The following is a 21,097-nucleotide window of genomic DNA, read 5'->3' on the forward strand; positions in this document are numbered from 1 at the left end:
GACCTCAGCTTCAATGGACATAGCGCAGCACGGCTCCTGCATCTGCAGCTCAGGGGCCATGTGGGCAGAGGCAGAGGAAAGATTGTAAGAGCCCAAATACTAGGAACTTTAGCTTTCCTGGAAATGGCTTCATAAGCAAGACCTTCCAAACTGACACCATCAGTAAGCACGCTAAAGCTGAAGATGCAGCGCCTTATGTCTTGACACCATTGTTAATATTTTGAGGTTCATAATGCTTTCACATTTGATCTTCCAGCATAAAATGAAGAAGCAGTTGCTTAAGAAATATTCTAGAGTCTAGCACTAACCTTCTTTGCAGTCAGGTATAATACTTTTCTCTGCATATACTCTGGTGTCCAGGAGTGTTAAGTCAGCATCCGTTAGTCCAATATGGAAATCGTGGTATTAAAGAGCGGAGACAGGCAGGTCTCAGAAGACCAAACACATCTCAAACTCTTGTGGGTCTAAAAGTGGAAAATGATTGCTGAACCATTCGTTTGAGAATAATTAAGAAATCAAAATGGATCTAGGCCTCTCTGCTAGCTCCAGTGTATGGAAGAACACAAGCCTTTCCGTTTTGTAGAGTTCCTGGATATATTTTAAGTCTTGCAGTATTTTAATTCAGTCATGTCTACTAAGTATTTCTCTCCAATTTCAAGTCTACCACTCTTGACTTCACATTCGACCAAGGTTTCCAATTCAGAGGTGCAGTATTACTTATTAAAATTATTCATTTTCCATAAAAGGGAGTTTCTCAGCGTGTTTACAGGAAAGACAGTGCCCCTCAACTATGCCAAGCCTGGAAATTCAACAATGGTGTCAGTGTTTTAGTGCTGTTTAGTGATAATCAAATACTCCCTCTTCGCTCTGGTTCAGGACAACAGTCTACCTATGCAGGCTATGGTTTCTTAAAAAGTTGCTCCACACTTATCCTCAAAGGTACATTATTAACAAGAATTCTCAGAAGGCCACAGCAGGCTATTCTGGGCTAGTGCTTCTGAATAAGTCAGCCAAGTCAGGGACAGGGGAGCTCGCTCCATGGGGAAGGTGGCACCTGCAGGCTTAGACACTTCCAGTCCTAGGAGGCCTGGATTTAGTGTCAGGTCCATAGTAGCAGCAGAGGCCTGCGGGAGTAGCAGGCTGTGCGCGTGACCCGCGGCTCGGGTGCGGGAGCGCGGAGAGGGGGACTTCCGGGGAGCGCGCGTGTCACGGGCGAACGCGGCGGGGCGGGAGCGCGCATCGGCAGGAGGGCGGAGCGGCTGTGAGGGGCGGCTGGAGACACGCTGCTGGGAGGGTAGAGCGGGCCGGGTCGCACGCGCCACCTGCGGGGCTGGCTGGCTTTCTCTTCCTGCCCACACATCCCGGTCCCTCTCCGAAGCCCCTGGAGTTCGGGAGCGCGCGGGGTAGCGCGCACACCGACTCGCATCCACACACCCGCCAGAGCGCGCGATCATCACTGCTGCAGCCCGGGCAGGGCAGACGGAGCTGCTGCAGTTTCCCCAGGGTCGAGAGGAAAGCAGAGCTGTCTTGCCTGGCAGAGAGCCTGGTGCCCGCTGGAGCCCCTGGGGTATCAAGCCCAGCAGACTGCTCCCCTCCATCGGGTAAGCCAGTCTCTCTCCTTGTGACGGGTTCGGAATTAGTGTCAGCAGACCCATGGGAGAGGGTGGGAGGCTGCGGATGAGCCAGACCGGCGAGACCTGGAGTTGCGGTTTCAGAAGATGCAGCCTCTGCTGGCAATGTCTAGCGGGAGCAATTACTACTCTGGTTACTTATTCTACCAACCTAGAGTTGCAACCCCCTCCCCCAACCCGGTATGCACTATGCTTCCTGGTTGCCAAGGAGATGTGTTTAAACATCAGCCTTGGGACATACATTGAAAGAAGTGATTTCTTAGATCCTTTTTATTTTGACTTAAAACAAAGTAGTATGTGCATTGAGGACCTGTGGCAACTCAACAGTCGTTAATTTGTATTCAGACAGTGGTTTCATTGAACTTTAAGAAAGTGACTATACGTATGCGATTTTTTTAAAGGACCCGTCAGATGAGTTTTTCAATGGATTGTGTCTTACATGGTAATTTACTACCATCTTGGTGACCTTAAAAGAAATTTAATTTAGAAGCTGCCCTTTCCTTCTATTTCCAGTTCTAGTTTGCATTTCACTAGTATTAAATTAACTGTAAGAGCAGATGATTTTTATTGTGGCTCCCACACAGGGAAGCTCTTCTGTTGTAAATTGACCAGAAGGGGAACAGCGCCTGTGGATTTCTAAGGTAATAGTATAGATGACATTCACTCACGACATACAGCGTTTCTGACATTTCTGTGTCCACTGCAGCCCGTTTGTGAAATTCTATCTTCCAGCCTAATTGGTTGATTAGAAGTTGAAGCTTCGTTTCTATGTTGATAGAGGTAGACATGAAGTGCTTGCCCTGGCATACTGTCCTAGAACAACGCTCGCATTAGAATTTTGTTTTCTTCTGGAATACAGAAGAACCCTTTCCTAAAATGAGGCCCATGAAGGACACCATACTCCTGACCTCACAGGAGCCCCTCGTACCTGGACTGACTAGGGCTGATTTTTCTTTTCTTTCTTTTCCTCTCAGATGTTTAGGGAGTGAACATGAGGACCTCGGAAATGCAGCCATTATACTTTGTGCTAATTCCATTCCTTTCATTACAAATAGAATAGCTTAGTGAAGATCCAGCTGCATTCAACAGTTCATTTTGCTTTCTTTTCATATCCGGTTTCCTACTTCTTGTTAAGTAAGGGAGTCGTACGACATTCTTTAGATCTTGAGCTCTGTCAAATGACATGGTAAGGGGTGGGGGGAGAGGAAGCCAAATAACGACAGGTAATAGGCAAAGGGGTTTGTGAGTCCCAGAGAGCACTGACAGTGTGTAATGATGGAGAACGGCTGACAGTACCGTCTAGAAATCACTTCCCAGAAATGCCTTTCTGGAGCCTCACAGTCACTATGAAGCCAAACCATCACCCACTCTCAGAGCATAGCTTAAGGATTCAAGATTCAAACCTTGTAGGTCAGAGGCACTGGATAGGGGAGACCTTTTCCAGATCCAAGCTTTTTTCATTAAGTTGATTTTTCTTTGGTGGGGGGATGTGGAGGGTTGACAGTTAAGATTAAGGACAGGTCAAGGACAGGTGTATAATGTACCATCTTTTCAAGGAAAGCAGAAGTCTCTGTAGTTTTTTATATGAAAGTATTTTTAATTTAAAAAAAAGAGAGAGAGAAATTTGTGAGGACCACATTAAAAATGTATTTGGCCATCTGTGTCCTCCTGGTACATGGTCCTTAAGTACTGAGGCTGAGGTCCTATCCGGTTCTGGGATTCGAATTACTACATTTGTCATGAAAGTGACAGACATTTTAAGGACTTTCATCAATGCTCTGCATAGCTCTGGCTATTCTGGGACTGTGGTTCTCGAACAGGCTGTCCTCGAACTCATCCACTTGACTCTGCCTCCTGATTTCCGAAGTCAAATGTGGGCACCACTGAGCACCCAGCTTTCTAAGTCCATTCTTAAGTCAATAGGTTCAAGGTTGTTTCTGAGGTTTCCTGAATGTCTCTCCTAAAATGCCTCAGAGAAGAAGAGGAGTATAAAGTGTGCTCATGTTAGCAGGCAGTTCATGGATCAGGAAGCAGAGACAGTTCGAGGTCAGCCTGGTCTATAGAGTGAGTTTCAAGGCCACACAGAGAAACTGTAGTGTCAAAAAACCAAAAAACTCTTATTGGTGAGAATTTTGTATATGTTGAAACAAAAACATTTAGGGTGTGAAATGTCTTAAGTTCCTGGCCTGTTCTTTTCTTGATCCAGGACTAAGAGGTATATAAAAAGTCAGCTGTATATGACTGGCCATGTGTATGTACAAGTTCCAGGAACCAACTGCAGATGAAAAGTATTCAGAACAGTGATGGTGTCTGTACTTCACGTATGGGACTTCCTTCCCTCGTCAGCCCTCACTAGTTAAGTAAACAGCATAGCAGCTGTTTACGTGTGTTGTGCTAGGTGTTAGAACTTTCTAGAGGTATTTAATATGTACAAAGACGTGTATAGGCTGTATGCAAAGGCTATGGCCTAAGGGACAAGCGTCCACACACCTTGCATTTGTGAGAGGTCCGAGAACCAGTCTCTGTAGTTCTCATTGCAGAAGAATAGAATAGAATCTTGCTTTAAAAAGGGAGCATTGTAGGTTTTCAAAAGCATACTTTCTATTAAGACATTAAGTAATTAACCCATCACAGGATACTGCAAGATGCCAAAGTCCTGAGTCCTCTGGAGATTTCATGTCTTTCCCCAGGACTCAGAACACATATCCCGTTGCTTCCAGAGGCGTTGCTCTGAGCCCCCTTCTGTGTACATGCTACTTTGCATCAGTCTCCTGCTGGATGTACAGTGTCCTCATAAAGTGCTGCCTTATTTTCATGTTGTAGATGAAGAACATGAAACTAGAACAATGAAAGGAAAACTTAAGCCATTAGCTTTCCTTTGCTCTTTGCGTTCCCTTTGTCCTTAGTTACCTAACCGAGCTTATAGAATATACATACTATCCATAATTATAAAATTGAGGCAGTTATGTGTTAAATATATCGTAGAACTGTACTATCCCAGGCTGGGAATTTGTCCTAGTAATAGAATGTGTAGCATGGTTAAAGCCCTAGGCTTGACCCACAGCATCAACCCGTCCCTCACACAGAGGATCATATTGAAGCATAGACATGAAGGAACTTTTTGCCAAGAAAAAAAATCTGACTGTAGGGATTAGATCAGTCCTTCTACAGGAGAGGAATTAAGGCTATAGTTGCTGGCTGGGTTTGGTTACATAAATGCAGACCTTTTGACCCATTAAAAGGTGAAAGGCTCTGCCAGTTATTCAAGTTGGAAATATGAATTAGAGGATAGCCCTAGTAAGAGCCGAAGTGCTGAGCTCATTGTAGATGAGGGATTGGGGAAAGCCAGGGGAAGAAACACATGAGCAAGATCCATAAGAGGGAACTGGGATGGAAGGCAAGTTGCTGAAAGAGATCAGGAGAGGTATTGTAGACTTGGAGGACAATCCATGTCTAGTGCCCACTTCTGTAAAAGCTCTGACGGCAGGGGACTAGCCAAACATCATGTTCTTTGTGTTGTCTGTAGATCCAGCACTTTTTTTTTCTTGTCAAGTATTATGGTAAGTCTGTATTTTTTAAATAGAATGATAGATACCCTAATTTCATTCATGATATTGTTGCCCAAGAGTATATAGGGCACAAACTGCACGTAATCGCTTTCTTTTTTTTTAAGAGGATACAAAGTTGGGTGAGTGGAGAAGGGGTGAATCTGGAAGGAATTGGTGGAGGCAGGATGAGTTTGAGCAGCATATGGTATAGAATTCCCCATGAACTAAGTAAAAACGAGGAAAAAAAGTATATGCAGGTATTTTATATGAACTTAATGGAAGTGAACAAATAAGCAGATAATTTTTCATAAATGCGATAAGAGATTCTGGTAAATTAGATAATGAAGTCTAATACTTTCTTCTGGGAGAGTCACAGATTTCGGTACTTTTGCAGATAAGAGTGTGTGTGTGCGTGTTTATGTGTTCATCTGCGGAGATGTGGGAACGAGGAGATGTGTATACGTGTTGGTTAGAAGTCTTTGTCTGTTATTCCTCACCCACCACATTAGATCTGTCCCTGACCTTGTAGCTCACGAGGTCAGAAGGGCCAGCTAAGCGATCCTTTATTAGTTGCCCCTCCCCTGTGAGATTGTATGAATGTCCTGCTACGTCTCTTTTAAAGCACGGCTGTTCAGGTTCTTGATTCAGGTCCTCATGCTTGTGCAAAGCAAGCACACACTTAGTGACTGGCCCTTCTCCCAAGTCCTTCAGATCAAGATTGTAACGGTCGGTGTATTTTGAATAAAGGCACATCTTATCTGTGGGACAAGTAAGGAGAATTGTGAGCTTCATGTTAGCGTCTTTGTTCCTGTTCTCTGCAAGGATTAGAATAGCTGTGTGTTCAAATCTAGAAGGAAACCTTTAGTGACCTGCAAATGCCTGTTTTGATTTTAGCAGAGTTACCATGTTTATAATGGAGACCGGGAAGATGAGTGATAGTCTGTGGAAGTTACACGTGGATTAAGTACTGCATCAGTGACTGGCTACGAGAGCTGCCAATGACGGCGAAGTAAAATAGCAAATGGCATTTAAAGCTAGAGTCTTGCATAAGGGACAGGGACTGGTTTCCAGGCTTTTTGGTGACCATGGAGATAGCTTGAGCTTTCTCTTGCCATGCTCTTGGTTCAACATTTCTTCCAATTTGCAGTTTTCTGAATTTACCTCAGAACATTTTACTTCTCCTTATTGGGAATTAACAAATGGAATTAATTTCACTTATCTTCTTCCTGGTCTTGGCATTTCTAACTGGGTCCTTTATTCCCAGACCTGCCTTGCAAAAGTGGTTACCCTAAGATTTGCTGCGCAGGAGGAAGCAAGGTCCCCATCTCTTATTCTATTCTTATTCTCATTCTTATTCTTAATCTTAAGCTTCATCTTCATCTTATTCTTAGTTCATCCCTGCCCTGTTTCATAGGCACACTGCAGTGCACTGATGCATTTAATTTCTTGATTTACACATATGGCACTCTAAATTTTGGTGAAGTTTTTTTTTTTCCAAAAAATGTAAAATAAAGTAACAGTCTTACAAACTCAGCTTGGAAGCATATTAGCTCCACATATGGGACAGCATCAGGAAATGTACATCTGTCTAAAATAGCTTTTCCTTTGCGAGGTTGAAATCCCCAGCCTGGTAAGACCGTTTTTAAATGAAGAAAGAAAATCTTATGGATTCTCAATGTTCTCCTACACATTTATTTGAGGCATGATACATTCAGTTTTCCATCTCAGATGAGCCAGGCCCAGTAAATGAGAAGCAGGACCACCGCCCTCCTCCCCACCCCGACAGAACAACCGACTTGGCGTGCAGGATGTTGATGGAATAAGCAGTTCCATCCCCGCTGATTGCTTCTGTGGGAACACATTTGATGCTAATGGCACAGACAATAAGAGCAGTGGAGGAGGCATTCTGCAATTTTTTATGACAAATTCTGATCCCTCATTTAAAATCATCACTTGGGAACCTTATTATTTATTATTTTAGGCTTACTATTGAAAGTGCAAGGAAGACTGGAACAAGCAGGTCATAGTCTTGAAGCCTGGGCTGGATGCTAAATCTGGTACTTTTGGGCTCTGAGATTCACAACCAAGTGACATCTCTCCAGCATCTCAGATTTACATTTATAATGGGATTACTGTCACCTATATTATAGCTCATCCTAATCTTTTTTTTTTATAATGGAATATAGGAAAGTAGTAATGTACAAAGAATCATGGTTTCTTTAATTAACATTTTGGGCAGTAGGAAGTCTAAAGGCCTGGTACCAAAATCCAGTGAAGCCTTTCCTGCTGCATCCTGTCATGACAGAGGTCATCACATGCTGTGGCACAGCAAGCATCTCTTCTTGTATCATTTAAAAAAAAAATGACTGCTAACATGATCACGAGGTTCCTTATCTCATAATCTCATTTTATCCTAATTATCTACCAAAGGTACCACCTCAAGGTGCTTTAAGGATTCAGTTCCTAACAGCTGAATCTGAAGAACCCTCTGGAAGCATGTGGCAGGGCTGCCCTCAAATTATGAAACCTTCAGTGCAACATCTAACACAGTCCCTGCCACACAACAAAACCCCACAACTTATCAATTCCCTCCCTTCCTCTACCCTTCCGATTCTTAGTTTCATACACCTTGTAAGAAATGTCTTCATTCTTAGGCGTGAGCGCCATCTTTGAGAGAAAAACAGTCACCAGGGTGCTGCTTGAGTGAGCTCTCCCTGTCTTAGGGAAAAGAACATATCCTGGTGTTAAGGGCATTGCTCACTCTACATAATGATGTGACTCGCTGAAATGTCTGGTCTGTTGTGCAGCCCCTGGAGCTTCTTCCTGCGCCACCCTCACCCCCACCCCCACCCCCTGCACCCCAGGGTGGGGAGAAAAAAGGATGGAAGGTTAATTTCCTTTTCAGTGGGTACCACTAGGGAACTCTACTGCAAGAGCTCTCGATGGTCCCCATCTGTAATCACCCAGCAATACCTGGCAGGGATAGATCTGGCCTTTCTGCGACTCAGGTTCGGATTGTTTACATTGTTCTAGACAACTAGCGATTTCCTTTCATGATGGAGTATGTAAAATTTATGAAAAGGTCATAAACTTGCCAGCCCAAAGAAAAGAAGGCCTCAGGTTTTCTGTCAGGTCTCAGGAATACTCTCTTCCCCTAAAGAACACTTTCTGTTTAGGTCTGACATTTTCTCGGCATCACTTCTTTCTTTTTGTTCCCAGACCTTCAGCTAGGAATCCCTCATCCTTGAAGGGGTAATTTTTTTTTTTCTGCATTTTACACATCTGTTGGGTCTTATTGACCTAGGAATACAAAGGAGGCTAGCGTGCCTTGACTCTTTCAAGATTACTGCCCAGTTTATGGGTTTGGGGTCAAGCCAGATAGCAGTGGGATTTGCTAGCAGTCAGCACTTTTGTAGTAGTGACTTTTGTAGTAGTGATTGCTAAGAACCTTCGAAGGAAGTTCCCTTTAGCAGTACACTTTAAGAACCCACAGGCCAAGCCAAGCTCTGTTTTCTTCACTGACTAGACTAAGAGACATGTCCCAGAGGAAAAGATGTGCTCTGCCTGTATCTAGTGTGCATGTATTCATTTATTTCAGGGTTTTACAAATGTTACAACTTCATTTATACATATTTGGGGAGTTTTTAAGTAACATTAGTTTATATACCTAAAATAAGAAAGCTATAAGAAATTGTTAATGATAAGAATAATCATTTTGGGCTAGAGATGTTGTTTAGTTGTTAGGATGCTTGTCTGGCATACTTGATGCCCTGTGCTCACTCCCCAGCACTACCTAAATAGTTAGTGGTGTCTGCCTGTCACTCCAGCACTCCAGAGGCTGTGAAATTAAAAGTACCAGGTCATCCTTGACTATGTAGTGCATTTCAGACCATCTGGGATATGATATGTAGACTCTGTTTCAAAGATAAAAGTAAAGGGGCTAGAGAGAGTAAAAGTACTTGTTCTTGCAGAGGACCTGGGTTTGATTCACAGCACCTACAGAGCAGATCACAGCTGTCTGCAGCCCTAGCTTCAGGGGATCTGATACCCTCTTCTGGCCTCTGAGGGCACCGGACATGCAACTGATGCACATGCGTCCATGTAGACAAAACACTCATACACATAAAATAAATAAATTTTAAAAATGAAATAAATAACCTGTGGCAAATAAACTTCTTTATGGGTTCTTTGCAAATATAGATTTTGTTGTTGTTGCTTTTGAGACCAGGGTCTCATTTTTGTAGCCCTGGCTGACCTGAAACTCACTAAGTAGACCAGGCTGACCCAGAACTCATAGAGATTTGCTTGCCTCTACCTCACTAGTGCTGGAGTTAAAAGTGTAAGCAACAATGTCTGATAAACAAAACAAACAAGAAAAAATCATGCTTTATAAAATTATGTAGGATATGCTAATTACAGTGGGGTGAGGATTGTGGTTAGGGTTGGAGCCAAGAAGATAGGAGTGTGGGTCTTCTGTTACTGTCAAATACACAAACTACCAGACTTACAAAATGGTACTAAGAAGAAAACAGCCGACTGGAAATGTGGAAAGGGTGCATTTCTTTTCAGCTCTTCTCTAGGAGAGAGAAGATTGTTTTGGAAATTAAGGTTTAAAATTGAGGTAATGATCTGATTTGAAGAGATGAATTTTGCTAGAGTTTCTCTTTGACTTGCTTCCTCATTTATGGTGTTTGGTATTTTATGAAAATGCTGCTCTCAGGGCAGGCTGTGATATGGATGCAAACCCTTTAGCCTGCTACACTAGCCTACTCTCTAGTCTTTCCTAGTGTCCTGTCCTTGAACTGACATGTCCGATTGTTTCTCTTCTCTTCTCTTCTCTTCTCTTCTCTTCTCTTCTCTTCTCTTCTCTTCTCTTCTCTTCTCTTCTCTTCTCTTCTCTTCTTTCTTTTATTTTTAATTTTTACTTTATTTTGTAACTTCAAAGCCTAAGTAATTTTGGGCTTCTCATCTATGAAAGCATTACTTACCTACAGTCTGGTTTTATTTGGGCATGGCTTATTGGCTTTGGCTTTAAGTGAGAGCAGTTTCGCATTTCTGGAGGGTATTTACTGTCAGCTGCAGATGGGGTTTCTTAATAGATGAAATGCCATCTGAGAAACTCACAACACAGCGTGAGCCTTTTTAAAGTACAGCATTTAACTTGGCTTTTTACTAAAATTCTAGTGTGTGAGTCTTAGTATCATGTTGCTACTTTATGACAAATTCCCTTTGTCTGTCCTCATAATCCTCCATAAGCCATCAGGTCCCAGGTCCCTACTCTGCTTCATGTTATGCTGAAGTTGTCAATGCTGGCCAGTTTGCAGGTCATTTGTTGCTGGGCTGCCAAGGTTTCCAGAGGGCAGGACCACAGTTAATGAGTCATTTACCTTAAGGCTTTCCCATCTATGATTGCTTGGGTTCCTGGACAGAGTCCACAACCCCCTACAGGCCATGTTTTTTTTTTTGGGGGGGGGGGGGAGCGGTGTGGGAAGCTGAGGAAGCCTGGGGTGGGCCTAGTTGGAACAACCCTCTGCTGCTTCCTCTCTGTTTGGATAATGAAAAGTCTTGCTGTTTTCCCATTATTTCTTGTAGGGATCAACTTATATATACCCTTTATGTTAAAATAAATAATTATGTTAATATAAAATACAAAGTAAATACTCTGTTAGCTTCTGACTGGTCATTGCTTTGGAGAATAGTAAATTTACCAGTGTTCTAGAGAGAGATCCAATGTGACGTTTAAGACCAAGCTGACCTTCAGAGTGAGTCATAGCTGCATTAAATCAAGGTCCCTGGATCCTCTCTATATAATTTATAAATACTCTATGGATGCTATATTAGAATCTGTGTTGGTATAGAATTGTTTATGTATTGAAAACAGTTCAAGTGGTTCTACAAGGAGGTATAACTTGGGAGCCACGGTTGGGCATGGCAACTTGTGCCACAGTCAACATCTGTTTTCTATTGCTTGAGAATTTCATACGTGCATATGATGTGTTTTGAAGGAGTCTACCCTTGATTCCTCCCCTCCCCCCTTCCCCCAGTCCCTCCCATCCCCTGACCACTCCATGTGCTTTTTTTGTTTCTGCTTTAATTCTGCTTTAATCCACTGAGTCTACTTTGTACTCCGTGTATGAGCTTGGATATAGGACCATATACTGGAGTACGGGTGGCTTCTGGGGACTGCATCCTCGAAGAAATGTGACTCTCCTTCTCCTAGTAGCTATCAGTTGCTCCTTGGCTAGCTGCAGGACTTCATTCACCATTATCTCAGCCATCCATCCTGAGATTTTGGGTGGCTTCAGCTGGTGCAGGGATTGTGTACCAATCTTTATTCTTACTCCCACATCTCCTGGATTAACCCTGCTACCCAGATCTTTATTTTCTGGTTATTCAGACCACTACCACCATCACCACCACTACCACCATACCACCACCACAGGCTAAGCTAGTCACATAGCTCTCTGGATACTCAGGCAGCCAGTACCAACCAGGTGCTCCATTGGGTCTGAAGTCATGTGTCCTTGACATCGTCACTGTGAAACAGGTCATTATTTCTCTACTCAAATGTCTGAACAACTTAGCAGCCAGATTGCTGCAGAGAGCATTCATGTAAATATCATTATGTTATCTGGATGGTGATTAGATTGGTTTTTAAGACACACGTTTCTGTGTGAGATAAAAATCAAATGGCTTTTGTTCTGTTTCTATTTTGGTTTTATTGCATGGATGGTGATTATGTAGCATTATATAAGCCAGCTGGAGAGTGTTATCTCTGCAGTGGATGCAGCGTCACGAGTCATTGAATAACAGGTAGGTCGTGAAGAGTTGTGAGACAGCATAGTCACAGCAGCATCTTGGGAGCAGTTTCCAGTTTTCAGATTGTAGTTTGCTTTTTGTTTTGTCGAAGCCTCCAAACATGTTCTGAACAATCACAGTTTTTAGGAGGTACAGAACTGTTAAGCACCGAGACACAGCAAAGAAAAAGCAAAAAGAATCTTTGCCATTAGACCAGCCATGAAAGGAAATGCATTTCAGAGAGTCACAGAAATTATCAAGAGTATACTTGATGAGATATTGGCGACTGGGACTTTCTAGAAGTATTTTTCTTTTTCTTTTCTTTTTTTCTTTTGAAGTATGGCTATCTGAGGGGCAAGTGGATGTTACATGTGTCTGTCTCTGGGAACTGAAACACTATTCCATCTGTTAAGGTGACTTTCATTGTGTTAAGTACAAACAAGTTAACTAGTCTTACCAGAACATTTTAATACTTACTGTTTTTTGTTTGTTTGGTTTTTTGTTTGCTTTTTAATAGAAGAAAAATATTTTGACATGAGGAACACCATTTCTGACCTGGAATTGTTTTTACTTAGGTCACCTTTCTGTTCTAGACTATCAGGTAACATGGTATGTGTGGAACTGAGGTTGGAGTTTTTTGTCTGTGGCAAGGACAGCCGAAGGAGAAATAAAAGGCAATGAGCAAGAACAGAAGAGAAACTGTGAAACGTCATTTACATCCCTGATTTCCAGGCTGCTTTCTCATTAGGGGATCAGCAGCAACCACTCTGCTCAAATCATCTTTTTGGCCATCTGGGCCAAATTATAGGACGTAATATCCATGGGCACAGCTGCTGAGTCTAATGGGTATTTCTAACTTGCACATTAATAATGACCACACAGGGCCCAGTGGCCACATGCAATGAATAAATGAGAGAGAATGGAACACATGAAAACACTTAGAAGGGTGAGAAAGGATTCTGTTTTATATCATGAAATGGCAGGAGGTGCGGTTTAAACTAATACAAAAGAAGGCCATGTTAACCTCCCTATCTTCATAGTGTCCTGCTCCTGAAATGCAGATCACAACACAGATTAACCTTGCCTCTGGTGCTTTTTGTGTTCCTAGGTGGATTCCTCTCGTGGTCTTCCACCCGTCAGCGAGCCCTTTCTCAGCTTCACCACATCTTTAAAGAAATTGATGAGGGATGAGAAGATGCTATTTGGTGTCCTTTCATGTTTATTTGGGGTTCATGAGGCACTACTGAGACCTTTCCAGACATAGGAAGTCTAATGTCATTATAAATATAAGCCGTGACAAGAAAGGAAGGGACAAAGCAGTCCCATGAGGATAAAGAAGCCTAAGGATTGGGGATGTAAGTGGGCATTTCCACATTTTGTGTGGCCATTTATTTTGCTGTTAGCACTTAATGAATGTGTCAGAAGGAAACTACTCTTCTTTTGTTGTCTTTTTTTCTTGAGTTTTTGTTTTGAGATAAGAAGGATCTTATTATTTAGCTGTAGATGGCCTGGAACTTGCTATGTAGATCAGGTTGGCCTGAGGCTCACAGAGATCTGCCTCTCTCTGTCCCCCTGAGTACTGGGCTTAAGGGCATGCATTACCATGCTCAGCTCAAGAAGGTGGTATTCAAAAGAAACACACCAAAATTAATTGATATATAGCCTAGTAGCAAAATTCCATGTACTTGCTTTATATTGTCTTTTATTCCAAATTTACCTCATCTAGCTCTTCCCTATCTTTAGAGAGTTATGCCCCACGCCTAGAGTAATCCTTACATTTTGTTTGTTTGTTTGTTTGTTTACTTGTTTTTCTCTTATGATTTTCATCCTGCATCCAATAATTTGAGCAGTTCTTTGTAGCAGGATTTTCCCTGTCCAATTAATTTAAATATTAGTGCAGCAGGAGGCCTGTGATTAGACAGGGAAAAGTGAGGCAGGGCTGAGAGTTGCAGAAAGAGAGAGTGATGGGGGAAGGAGGGAGAGGGGGAGGGGGACGGAGAAGGAGAGGGAGAAGAGGAGGAAGCAAGATAGAGGCCTACGAACAGGATGATTCAGAATCCGTGTGGTTTTAAACAGCCATAGGTAGATATGTTATCATATAGGGATAGAATAAATGGGGTAACTTGTCTAAGTTAGGTGGGCAGCTTGTATCATTATCAATTTGCCAGAAATTATTGCGTGGTCATCTTTTGAATTGAGAATGTATTGATATGTAAATCTGACTGATTCATTATCAGTTTCTAGAGTTTTGTTTCTACCCGGTTTCTGGGTTGCTGGCTGTTGTGGCAGCTGACCATGGGGTGGGCAGTCATTGCATGGGGCTGGTATGGCAACGACCCGCCAAAGGAACTTAGCGAGTCTGGTACAGATGTTTCAGAACTCTGAACCAAGAGTTGAGAACACCCTGCTGGAGCCATATGGCCCGCCTGGTGCCCGGCATAACACAGAAACTTGCCATTCCATTTTAATACCCCCCCCAGCAACAGTTCTTGGCACTTCCCTCAGCATGTACATGGAATCTGTCCATTTATCATGATGGGAAACCATCAGCATTCCTTTCCCTTAGTGAACATCATCACTTGTGAAATGGGGAGTCCCCTCTGCCTCCCGTCAAGCCTTCTCAATAGCAGCCAAAGTAATCTCTGACTTCTGAGTTAAACTTTGTTATTTCATTGTTAAAAACCATAACAGACTCTATCCCAAGAACAGTGTTACCTACATTCTTTGTCCCTTGCATCTCTGCTCTCCCCTTCATCTCCTTTAGAACCCAGGCAGCACAGTGCTGAGTTCTCTCAGCAACCTCTGTGCAGTACCAGCTGTTCCTCTGTCTACCTTGGGCTCAATGCCTCACCTTCAGGTCTTTGCTCAAATGTCACTTTCTATTTTAAGTTGCAATCTTCCCACCTCCTCATCCCTCTGCCCTCCATTCCACTTTCTGTTTACTTTTCCTCAACACTTTTAACGCTTTCAAAAATGGCATTACAGCTTTCTATGCATCAAAGCATCCCCATTGTACATAGTTCAGTTCAACAATTCTCAGCAAACATGTCAAGCTATGAAGCTGTTACCAGGATCCAGTGTGTTATCTACAGCTTCTTATACAGCAAATAGACTTGACCTGTGTATAGCTTTCATCCTTTCTAGCACTGTGCCTCTCTGGAATGGCTATGAAGCAGCTGGTAATACACAGAGATTGGTTGTTCCAACTACTGGTTATTGTCCAAGAGTGCCTTATTTCATAGAACCCCTGAATCCCCTTTTCCTTCTCTGTACCAGGATCATGTGGTTAAAGTACAATATTATATATAAATTTCATTGTTTGGTGTCTGGTACACATTGTCACCTGGTAAGTAAAGTTTTTTCACCTGGTATTCCAGTTATTCCAAAATAAAGCAGGATGGGTCCAGGGTGGTAATGATTCATCCTGGGAGAGACTTGATTATTCTACAGTGATTATCCATTTATGGGTGATGAGAACAGAGGCAAGCTTTTTGACCTCCCTCTAGAGTTTCCAATAATAAATAATGCTTAATGACACCTATGATTTAAAAGTCCAAACCTGGTCTGTTGGCTTTGTGATCCTGTTTTCCTGTCAGGACAAAGATTAGCAAAGCGTTTCTGGGCTGCTGTTGCCATCATTGGTGCTTCTACAGTGCCACCTTTCTCATCAGAAACGTTCGCTTCTGTCAAGAATGCTCATTTGGCGAGTAGTCACTTGCTGGCTAAGTGTCAGCTGCTGTGCCAGGTGCTGATGGTTCAGTGGTGAGGGAAGCAGGCCTTTGTCATTACCCAGCTGACAAAAGAGCTGGTGAAAGAGAAGAGCATTCATCAGATCAGCTCACACAGGAAGGTGAATGACAGTGACAGTGGATGCTGAGGATGGGCTCATGGTTTTCTGACAAATGAAAAGCAGAGGTGCATGGGGTTGGGGGTGAGGGGTGGGAGTGGGAGGAGCCAGGGGCGGGGTCATTCGCCTGTTGTTAGGGAGTGGAGCTCAGGGTCTGATAAGGCTCTGAAAGATGTGACAATTCAAGAGGAGAAAGAGAGAGGGCATTAAGTACTTGTTTCCTAAGCATAATACAGAGTCACTGAGGAAACACTAGTCACAGCTTCTGGCTGTGGGAGAACCCTGGAGGCCACCACTCAGGTTCGTATAGAGAGACTAGTAGTTGCTTAGCCTATAGAGATGAGGAGAGAGGACAGAAAGAAGGTAATTGTTTCAGGACTATTTAGAAGGAAAATTTGTAGGGTTTGGCACTCGGTTGAATAGCGAGTTAAAGGAGAGAGATCTTGAGACCTTCCATTGTAAGGAGCCAAGGCATTCTGTATATCTGCATGGGAGGAGGGGGGCTTGTATAGGAGGGGACTGATCCCCACAACTGTGTGGTTAAAGCAGTACTAAATTTGAGCTGTCTTTAAAAACTTCACAAGAAGGTGTCAAACAAGAGATAGTGTGGGTTTATAGCACACAGACTCCCAATCTATGGTACACTGTTTGACTGGGATTGAAGTGGCCTAGGGACAGAAGATGCGGGGAAATGGAATCTCAAAGAACCATAGAAGCTTAGGTAGAGAATAGTGAGCAAAATCGATGAGCAAGTAAAGGTGTACCCAGAGAAGGAGGAGGAAAACAAAGAGACTTGAATGCTGAGCCAAGGCATCGTCGTGTTTCATGGAGTGTATAGTGCCAGAGGATGCCACCGCTTCCTCGTAAGCTGGAGACTGGAAAAAACCTGCTTTCGCTGGCAGGCGTGGTAAGGCATGGGGGACTTGGGGGTCAGAGGCAACCTGAAGCTTAGCTTCCTTTACTGCAATACCACCTAAGCTACAAAAACAGGTTGTTACCCCTCTCAAGCAACCCAGTGAAGGCAGACTTCCTGAGTAGTGGAATTGAAATTAAGCTGAACTGCAGGAAACAAGAAGACAAGCTGTCATTTGCGCATTGAGCTTTTTAGTGAGACCTAGTCTGTGAGCACGATCCCCTCACTCAGGAGACTTTAAGAATGTGCCTCATAAAGTCGAGTAAGAGGTGCTTCTTGTCTACAGTAGACTCCCAGACAAGCGGAGATGAAGCCGTCCCAGTAAGAAATCTGCAGCTGACATCTAGACATAGTCGGCACAAGGAGGTTGTTGAAATACAAACAAGAAAAAGGTTAATAGGTGATGTGGGACGCACAATCAAAATGGAGTGTACTTCAGGGCAAGAACCCCCTACCCCCCCGAAGCCTGAGGTAATTAACTCCTTAGGATATACTTGGAAGAGCCACTGATCTTTCCTGTGTGCCATTTCTTCCTTTGTATTTTAGTAAGCAGAATTTCAATTCTTTCTCAATGCTTTTCATACAAGGTGGGAATTTTACACAGAAAATATCTCCGAAAATGCTTTTAAAGCTACAGCCTTTGTGGTCCATGTATTCCAATAGAAAATTAGATAGTAAGTGCAGGATCCAAAAAGTCAGAACTGCTTTGGGCAGAAAAGAGAGAAGATGACAAAGGATGTGTTTCCATTTTTTAAAATCTCAGTTGGTGCTAAAACTAAATATTAACTTTAAGGACTATCAGGAAATTAGTCATATTTAGGAAGTGGTGAAACACGGATTTTGATACTTCACTTAAGAAATATTAAGATTATTAACCAGGCTTAGTGCCTTACACTTATGGTCACAGCACTTAGGAGGTGGAGATGGGAGATCAGGAATCCAAAGTAGCTTTGGGTAGTTTTTGTATCTGAGGCTAGTCCTGGCTACAAAAAGTATAAATCTCATATTTATTAATGTCTGTTGGTGATATCACTAAGAATTAGCCATATTTAATCTTTAATAGGATTCAAAGATTTAATAAGCTTTAAAAGAATTGATTAATTCTTTAAATAGGTATTCCTTTTAAGTGACACAGATACATTTTAATCAATTGGTTTTATTAATCACAAAAGGTTGGATATAAGGTGATTCTCATAAGACAATTCAGGTAAAGCTTAGATATGATAGCCACACTTTTGTAATCTGTGGAAGCCACTCTTTATAGTGTCTTCCAAAGGAGAAAAGCAGAGGCTTTGTCTTGGGAGCCCTTGCTCAATTCCCTGATGACACAGCTCACTTACACTGGTCATATAGCTGCTGCTTTCCTCTAATCTACCATCAGCTGATCTGTTCCGCCCAAGCATCGAGAAGACCTTGTGCTAGTTTTATGTCAACTTGACACAAGGTAGAGTCATTTGAAGAGAAGGGAACCTCAATGGAGAAAAGTGCCTCCAAAAAGATCAGGCTGTGGGCAAGCCTGTAGGACATTTTCTTAATTAGCAATTCTTGCGGGGACGGGGGAAAGCCCACCTCACTGTGGGTGGTGCCATTCTAGGGCTGGTGGCCACTGAGCTATAAGAAAGCAGGCTGAACAAGTATTGAGGAGCAAACCTGTAAGCAGCACATCTCCAGGGCTGCTTCTCCATCAGCTTCTGCCTCCAGGTTCCTGCCCTGTTTGAGTTCTTGTCCTGACTTCACTCAGTGATGGACTATTGTCTTAGTTAGGGTTTTACTTCTGTGAGCAGACACCATGACAAAGGCAACTCTTATAAGGACAACATTTAATTGGGGCTGGCTTACAGGCTCAGAGTTCAGTCCATTATCATCAAGGCAGGAACATGGCAGCATCCCCCAGGCATGGTGCAGGAGGAGCTGAGAGTTGTACATCTTCATCTGAAGGCTGCTAGCAGAAGACTGACTTCAGGGCAGGTAAGGTGAGGGTATTAAAGCCCATGCCCATACCCTCCTTTGTGGACTGGCCTTGATCTCTGGTAATCCCTTGTGTGTTTCATTAATTTGAAAGTGTATTGATAGTCAATGTTGTATATGCTAAACTTTAGAGCTGGAAAGGACATTAGCATCAAAATTCTCAATCTTTTATTCTGTCTCAGTCAGTCAGTGGTGGGCACTTGCTGCAGCTGTGGTCTGTCTTTCTGTGCATCTGTTTTGCAGTAAGAGTATGCATTGAGGTCCTATTGGATCTTCAAGAAGGGAAATGGGGAAGAAAGCCTAAAGTGATTAATAAATCCTTTCTGGAGATGACCTTGTATAGGCAACATGTTAGACCTCTCTCTTTCCCACATACCTTAGTTAAAAATTAAGTATTCTGTCAGGACTAGAGACTTAGAGGAGAGATTTTGGGCTAAAATACAAAACAAAGAAGTGAGAGAAGACATTTGTAACCAGTCCATGTTTGTTCTGTGTGTAAATGAACACTCATCCATACATGTATACACATGTTCATGTAACTATGTATTTACATACTTGCATATAGACGTATGTTATATGTGTGTGTGTACACATACATGTGTTCTCGTTGCTTATTTTGGAGTAGATGATTGTTATGGCCCATTGTATTTTTAATCAGAATGGACTTGACTTCTGGTAAATGCTTGGTTTGTTTTCTTCTAGATTTGGCTCTTAAGAGGTTGAGTCCCTTGGTATCATTTACATGGGTAATGTGCTTTTACGTTTACTTCAAAGGGGAAGACTTTTTTGTTATCTGCCTAGGAGATCTCCCATGCACATAGAAGCTGACAATTGCTTTTCCTGTTCTTATCGGCTACCAATATAATTTCACTTGAGCATAGATATAAAGATCCCACATAAACATATTTAGGTGTGCCTCTTTTCTTTTTATCAGAAGTCCCAGAAGCCCAAGATACAGACTGGCTGATCCAGGCAGGAAGTGAGTTACAGTGTGGGGAACAAAGGCACAGGTCTCCCAAGGCCTGGCTTCCTTTGCTTGCTCCACTATGGTTTTATAGCCCCTACTGTGCCTCACAAAAATACATTTCAGAAGTCTACATTCTTTCTTTTGACAGTCAAATACTTTGTGCTTCTTTCCCTTCTCCCTGGCCACATGCAAATACTTACTCCAGTTTTCTAGAGGAGGGAGATGTCATGTCTGTAGGAACATGAATGGTATCTGTGGTGGTGAATTGTTAAGCCACCCTGAGCTGTCAGGTGATCTTGCTTTTAGTCACCAAATGGCTGGGCACTTTCAAACCTCTCCATGGCTACCACACACTCTCTCTGGTTTCCTTAGTTAACACTTTCTAAATCTACATTTTATCATTGCTGCCCCTGACTCTTATATGTTCACAGGCTCTTAAATTCTGATCTCCCTGCTTCCCCGTCATGGTGTGGTCTGTACTACTCATAGTAGACTTCCCTCTTTTCTCCCCTGTGTTTCTTGCTGGGAATCCTAAAAGTCCTGCCTTTGTCCCTCTGCCCAGCCATTGGCTGCTGGCTCTTTATTGATCAATCAAAAACCAATTGGAGACAGGGACCCTCAGCATATGGACATATAGATTCCCATGTGACTTTGGAAGCCAAATTAAGACAAAGCATTTGAACCAATCCCCAACAGATATTTATCATCTTACCTTATAGATGTACCCAAAGAATGTTATTGAGGTATGGTTTCTTTAGCCTGCTTCTTCAAGTCTAGACTCGAAAGCCATTATATGCAGAAAGTATTCATTTTGTACCAAACTCCAAGGGCTTTAGTTCTTTCTCAGACTGTGGTCTTATTTTTTTAGTTTCTGACTTAAGCAGCTCACTGAAAGTCTGCACACCACCAGCATCAATTGACCCCCAGCTGTACTTCTTCCCTGTCAGTTCCTGTCCTCCAGGCTGTTTGCTCCTGGTTATATCAAAGATGGGAGCAGCTGGAGTCAGATGAGACAGTGATTACTGATCATGCCGACAGCCGCTATACTAACCAACCCTTGAATAATTGAACATGTTACCTGGGAAGCAAGCATGCATTCCAGATCAGACTGAACGACATTTTCTGAACTAGCATCTGCCATCAGGAGGTGATTTTGCTCTTATTTATGTAATTGGGACCAAACAACACTACTTGGGGGTGGCGAACGTCTTAGAGATTAAGCACCTTTAAACTTCTTTACAAATAGACTCATGTCATAAGATCTTCAAGAATGCCAGTTGGAAGAAGTTATTTTTGTTAGCATTCTTGAGTTAAGAAATGCCCTGATTGGTGGTACTCTGTGCCTCTATTCAGCACAGAACTAGCCTGGGTGATGATGATCTGTACTTGTACTGCCCCTTGTGCTTTAGAATGTGCCTGCGAATG

At 42.7% G+C, this 21,097-nt stretch overlaps 1 protein-coding gene across 3 annotated transcripts in view; it reads left to right on the forward strand.

Moving 5' to 3' along the window:
• The first annotated feature begins 1,234 nt into the window (after nt 1-1,234).
• Nucleotides 1,235-21,097, forward strand: part of Klhl32 (kelch like family member 32) — a 235,073-nt gene continuing 215,210 nt past the window's right edge. For all 3 annotated transcript variants that reach the window (XM_085839454.1, XM_085839453.1, XM_021160284.3), the window contains exon 1: nt 1,235-1,601. The gene's annotated coding sequence lies outside the window, so the exon portion shown is untranslated. The remainder of the gene's footprint in view (nt 1,602-21,097) is intronic.

This window comes from Mus caroli, unplaced genomic scaffold (genome assembly GCF_978045245.1).
Source record: "Mus caroli unplaced genomic scaffold, Mus_caroli_1 scaffold_6, whole genome shotgun sequence".
Lineage (NCBI taxonomy): Eukaryota > Metazoa > Chordata > Mammalia > Rodentia > Muridae > Mus > Mus caroli.